Source organism: Pinus tabuliformis, chromosome 3_1 (assembly GCF_031772625.1).
Source record: "Pinus tabuliformis cultivar Carrire ecotype Pingquan chromosome 3_1, CPIR1, whole genome shotgun sequence".
NCBI lineage: Eukaryota > Viridiplantae > Streptophyta > Pinopsida > Pinales > Pinaceae > Pinus > Pinus tabuliformis.
Window position 1 is genome coordinate 419,011,844 of NC_142301.1, and position 7,113 is coordinate 419,018,956.

General features: G+C 38.0%; 1 pseudogene; it reads right to left on the reverse strand.

The window, feature by feature from the left end:
• Nucleotides 1-829: 829 nt before the first annotated feature.
• On the reverse strand, nt 830-6,903 carry LOC149187525 (F-box/kelch-repeat protein At1g80440-like; annotated as a pseudogene).
• Nucleotides 6,904-7,113: the final 210 nt, after the last annotated feature.

Here is a 7,113-nt window from a genome sequence, read left to right on the forward strand (position 1 = left end):
CAATGGATCCAAATGCCATTTCCTTAGATAATATTGATGTATTGTCTCCGCGGAGGGTGGAGTGTGAGGAGCCCATATTGGAGGAGTCACCTTCATGGTTAGAGCCACTGGCAGATGATCCATTAGAGCAGGGGCAGCAAGAGGAGGACTCGGAGTCAGAGGAGCACCAGCACTTAGAGGAGGAGCAAGAGGAGGAGGAGGAGAAGGAGGACGCTACAGGAGCATCAGCATCAACACCATCTGCTATAGATATAGGAGAGCATAGCTCCATACCTAGCACTCATTATTTGACATTAGGTGCAGAGGCAGGGTCAGGGCTTTCTACTACTAGGGGCAGGCCTGGCAAACAACCCATCATGTTTTCCCGTAAAAGGGGGAGAGGGCAGTAGATAGATAGCTGCTAGTTTTATTTGTTATGCTACATGTAACTCATGATGATGAGATACTTTTATATATGTGATGTTATTTTGTATTGGTTCTCCACATTTGAGTCCTTGAATGAACAATTATCAAGCATCAACGGGATTTGGTATCGCCTTTGATATATCATTTCTATTTGACATCATATATATCAGTGTTTTCTTCATATTTATGTGCCAATGTGTTTATTTCATGTTGTTATTGCTTTATATGTTTAAAAATCTGAAAAAAATGAATATGTTATGCATTTTTTATGCTTGCCGATATTTGCCCATATTTTACCGATATTTTCGCCGATATTACCGATAAGATATTTTCTGGACCCTCGCCGATATTTTCCGGATACCGATATTATCAACACTGATTTAGTGTGCACGCTTAACATAATCGAGGACCGAACAGAATATTCTCACAACTCCACAGTTATAGCACCCTGAACAAATCCCTCAAAGTCATGTGGCTTCTCGACGGGGACCCACTTCCGAGAGTTGTCGAACATGTAACACACCTGCTCACCCCAACGGCTCGTAGACAGTGATCAAATTTGAAGGGAAGGTTTTAATTTCATTTAGAGGGCCATACATTCTAGTCGCCCTTCCATAATGAAAAGCCTAAAACAAAAAAGAAATTCAATTGACAACAATGAATTATCTTTCCATTTCTTTTTTTTTAACACATGGTAAATCGGTAATTGTTTGGACTAATCTAAGGAAGATCCCAGATCAACCCTCGTCGCTACCATTATAACACAAAGAGTATTTCCAACAACCTGCAAGCCATATATACCAAATCTTATGATTTAGCAAGAGTCAAGACTCAAGGATAAGGGGAGTTTACTCCTTGAGCCAAGATCGTAGCAGGACACCAAGGGTCTTCCCATTTCTGGTGGAAGTTTTGAAAGATCAAAGGGTGTGTTAATTGATCAATTTTGAGTTCCCCACCAAGCAATTCAATCCTTAGATTCTACACTCCCTTGAAATTCTTTAAAACCTCACCGGGAGAATGATGGGAAACCTCTGCAACCATGGATTTATTTGGGCCCAAAAAATGTTGCAATGTCTACCATGCCCTAACTATGATACCTAGTAACCAGCATGATTCTCGTCAAATAGCTCCATATCCCCATGTTTTTACCACTATTATTAAGGTTGGTTTCTTCACTAGATATGACATAGTCCACCTTAACTGCCATAATCTGCACTTGGGGGACTATACTAGAGAACCTCTTTGAAACTGCACAAAATCATCTCAAGTTCTTACTATCACCAAATTTGTTGAATATAAGCAGCGAAAGTGAATCTGGGAGCTTGTCAAAGTGGTCTACCGATGAATTAAACCCCATGTTTGGACCAATATAGATATTCCTCAATATAGCACATAACCACGTAAAACTCAATTGATTTAGGACTTGATCAGAAACTGCTTCACAATCAAATGCAAATCTTCAAATCTTTGATACATCTTAAATATCATGAATTCTCATAATCATTTACACAAAATCTCATACTATTATGGCTAGGAAAACCTATAAGAACCTTCAGATTTATAGCAAAACAAATAACAGTCAGGCTCATTCTAGTGCAAATATTCAATCTTGTTCCATCTCGTGCAACCTCATATTATCCATTACCAAACCCAATCCCTTATAAAAACTACAAGAACCTGAACACAATGATTAAGCTCCAATTTTTATGAATTCCCACAACAATTCATACTAAACTCAATATCATTAGAGCAAAGAAAACTTCAGAGTTAAGATGGATCTAGGCTGGGTTTTTAGCAGAGATCATATTATGATAATATTTTTACCCCTTGCATGTTGTGAAAGACTGAACAACAAAATCTTCAGTATTTGTATCTTGGAGTATTTTTTTTTGAGTTGACACTTCACTTGTTGTTTGATTGGCAGATTGATGGACATGAACAACAAAGAATATTTATAGGAACATACTACACGTTTGGCATGAAACAAGGATCATAAAAATTTCTTCCATCATCTTTGAAAGTGAATTCAATCATTGCAAGAAGATATGACTCATATTCAGAGAAAATTATTGAAATTTTCTATCTCTGCCATTATCGGTATGGCTGCAACTTGATCAAATTTTAAGAACTTGCACTACCAAATTGCAGTTCTAGACTTTTTCAAGAACTATAAATGGTAGACTTTGGCAAGAGCTGTAAAATGGTTTCTCTTTGAATGTATAATAAGGCCATTTTCATTTTGTAACCTTATTTGAGATTATACACAATTGTAAAGCAACATTGTATATGACTTTCAATGTACTCATTCCAACATAATCTTGAATAATCCATGCTAAAATTTTAGGATGAGCTTCAATATAGCTTTCGTGGTTTGGAATTGTGGCTTCTCAATATTTTGTCCCTTCTAATTCAATTTGGATATTGTTTAAGAATGTACATCGATCTAATAAAATAAACCCTGAAATTACCTGCATTTGAGAAACAATTTTCAAATTCTAACCAGAAATATTCATGCCTGCTTATGCTCCCACATCATCCAACTAACAAGAAAACGTTAGTATAGTACTTCCATCTATAGAATTAGATGAGGATAATTGATCCCTCCTTTTTGAAAGGTAATCCACATAAGTATTAATAGACAAGAAATGATGTAATTAAATAATCATTTTGTTAGGTAATAGCTACTCAACTGGCTTGGCCAATCACCCAATACATAATCAGCTGTGACTAAATATTATTTTCCCTTTTACTCCTATCATCTATGTAGCTTATCCCTCCCCTATGTGACTAATGAAAATTAGATCTATTGCGTATTGTACTTGCAATTGTGCATTTGTTCTGTTTATTTGGTAATCCATGTGCTTTCCAATAAACAAATTACTTACACCTATAACCAGTTAGCTCACATGACTTAGAAGTATGTTTATGGAAATTAAGGGTACCTGCATTTATCTACTTAGTATTTATCATTGTTTATCAATTGTAAGCAAAGACATGGTTCCTGTACACTCATTCTTCTTCTCCCTAGAAAATTCACATAGAACTTTTTTTCATCACATATCATACATGGGGTTGAGATTAGGATAATTGGTAAAAGCATTGAGATGGTAAGCAAAATTTATTTTAAGAGGCCCTTTAGTTTAGGAGGAACCCAACTAGGAATCAATGTTTTCCTTTGGAAAAGGGGATCTGGATCTTTAGGGGCTATCCTTCTACCAAAAATGAAATCATTGAACAGAGCCAAGATGAATTATTCCCAGGAGTTAGGAAACTCTAGGAATATAAAATAATAGACAGTGGATTTGTCCTTGTTAGAAAACCTAAAAGAAAATCTTTGAAATTTCATTCACGACCTCATTTCCATTGTTGGAAGGTAAGGGGAAACCACCCATTTCTTAGATAAAAATAAACTTTGATTAGTCTACGCTTGTCCAAGAGAAACATTTTGGTAAAGGCAGTTCCAAGACAACATACAATTGGTTTTCGATGGATTTACAATGTTGCAAACTGCAAGATATTCCTTAGTTTATCAAGAATAATAGCCCCTTCCAACATGACTGCAAGTCCAGTATTCATCATACAATTTATACACATTGTAACTGACAAGTGAATTTCAAACAGGCCAATTATGTTCATAACATTTATGTTCACCAAATGTTATGTTTTATGTCTTTTTCCTTGAATTACTATTTTATTAAGCAGAGGTTGGTGTAAGGACATCCAAAAAAGAATTAGTTTGAGATGAAAGAAAAACTTTACATCTCAACGTGCAGTTGAAGGTTAAACTCTGAAAACATGGGGCAAAAGAGCCTCAATAAGATGATTTCATAGTACAAATGCCATTTTCCGAAGAGTCATTTGATGTGGTATGGGAACTTGCTATTAAATTGATACGAGTGATGAAGAACATATATGTAACAAATACAATGTTATCCAAATAGTAAAAGGCAATGTTGTTGATGGATGATCAAATTATGGTTAATGGGATTTGTAATTACAAACATGCTACATTGGACTAAAAGAGTGCCTTTGGTAGTTTTCCAATGATGAGTGAAATAGATGTGGCATTTGAAGATTCAATATGCGTTTTTCCAAAGAAATTCCAACACTAAGACAACTGAAAATTTTCTATTTATTTTTCCTTCAAGTCTGAAGAACTTTTATTAAGACACGGTTAGCTAGATTCAAAATCATACCAAAGGCTTTGGATGGTTGTATTGTCTTGGTGTTAAGTGTACATAAAGTAAATCATATCATCGGCTTGGAACTGCTTACATCATTGGTACTCCAGTGAAGTTAAAGAATAAGGAGGTTTCATTTGATAGACGGTAGGACTCAATGAAAAAGGTAGATATAACTCTGGCCACTTATTTCAGCTCATTGAGAAGATATACAAATGGTAACTTTTATGATTTGGTGGAGGAACTCGCAACTAAAATCAGTTATTTTTGTTATATCTATTTCAGTTTTGTTAAGTATCTATAATAAAAGAGGCACAACTTGAAACAACAATGTCAAGCATAACCTTCCAGAATTCTCTTGATTCTAGCATTCTTCTTAGGACTGAGTTTGGAGGGAAATCTAATTTCAAACTTGATTCTAACCAGGAGCAGCTGTGGAGGATAAGGTTTACTGGCCAGGAGTTGAAAAGTGAAGTTGTTGTGTCAATAACCGAAGGCCACCTCCTCAATAGTTCTCAGATTCCTTCTCATCGTTCCTATGCCGATGTCGCAGGGTCAGATTCCATCATGCACATTAACCCTCTCGAAATTATCAATGCACTCCTCATTTTTCCATTATGATCACTAATCTCTACATTCATCTCCAACTTCGGCGCTCCAAACAAAAGATATAAATCTATCAGTTCGGGAGCAGTTGTGGCTTCGATCCATGGCAACGCTGGTTTTTATGGCTAGGGAAGCCATATCAAGGCTGTCAGAGGATTCTACATAAAATAGAGGTGCTCCATAAAATAGAGGAAGCATAAAATAGAGGTGCTCCATCTGCAGTTCATGCTCTACAGAACGCGGATAAACATACTCATCAAAACGCTTTAAATTGGCATGGCAGATGAAAAATTTGGGACTTTCTCTTAATATTTGTGCTACCTTCACCTGCTCCGGGAAATCTCTGATCACCACAACATCATCTTCTTGAAGCAACACTAATTTGGCAGTAGAGGGCTTTAACATTGTATAAGATAGGCAAGCATCATATGAAACCCTTTTTGTAGGTGACATCCAAAGGGAAATGTAAGGGGCAGGTTCGGAGACTGCTCTTTCTCAACGAATGAAAAAAGAAGAGTGGTAACCACTGTGGTGACCCGGTGAGTCGGAGACATGTCGGGATAGGAGTATGGACTTCAGTAAAATTGAAATTTAAGAAAAAATTCTGTGGGTTGACAACCCTTCTTAAAACATTTTAAAATATTATTTCAATTTTTTTTTGAACTTGCAAAACTCAAATTTTAAATTTCTTTTGACTATGAAGTTTTTCTCCCTACTTCTGTGACATGCCAGAGGCCCTATGAAGGGCTCTGACGTGTTGAATTTTGAACACTGCTCGTAGAACCGCTCACAAATATCTTGTCACGCCATGCCGTGGCGCAGGTAGCAACGTCCATATTTTCAGGAAGAGGAGCAACCACTTCTGAAAAGTTGTCCTTACAGTTATATCGCGTTACTGGTTGGTTATGGAAGAAATACAAGTGCCCCAAGACTGCCAAGCAAGACCTGGGGCTTCTCCCAATACTCCACATATTCTCCACTTTATTCCAAACGTGGGATCGAATTCTTCCGCACTCTTCTCGAATCGACCCTCTGACTCTGTCGCGTACCCGCTTATCACACTGAATTTTCCATCCATAAAGACTCCGTGGCATCGGTCTCGCTCTTCGCTCATGGGAGGCAGAACCTCCCACTTGTCATGTTTAACATCATATGCACCTGCTGTCCGCAGAGCATTTTTCTTGTTGTCCTGCCCTCCGGCGACGTAGATAAGCCCATCGGGAGAAACAGAAGAGGCGAAGAAGGATCGAATCGTGGGCATATCGGCTCCGCTACGCCAAGTACCGGACGTGAAGTCATAGATAAAGACAGAATTCATGGCCTCCCAGCGGGAGGGATTCCATCCACCAATAATAATCAGTTTCTGATCAACCGAAACGCAGTGACAGAAGAGGGGAATCCCATTGGGAAATTGGGGAATGGAAGGGAGCCGATCCCAAGTACCCTGCAGAGAGTCATACAGAGTTAGCCCATAAACGGGGGCTCTCTGCCATTTATCCTTGTCAGCCGAATTCCCTTGAGGAATAGCCTGAATCAAACATATCAACTGCTCGCTAGTCCCAGAGGTTTTTCTGTCTTCATAGAACCGAGGGCTACCCAGCATAGCCTCCCAGCTTCTGCACACAGATTTGAGCTTATCATGTGACTTGTAAGGCACTCTGAGCAGGCACTCTCGACCGATTTCGTCTGGAATATTAGGAATAAGATCCATGGATCTCGCTACAAATCCTCAGATTACTGAAAATTAAAAAAACCAGTCTATAATTAAATCACACGGATTTGTAACCGTTCGGCTCTGCCAAAAACAAATGAAGGCTATCAGCAAATAGGGAAGGGGAAAATGGAAAATCTTGCTCTAAACACCAGAGACTATTGCGCTAAAGACGAATATCGGGCATGACCAGATATGGAGACAGGAAAA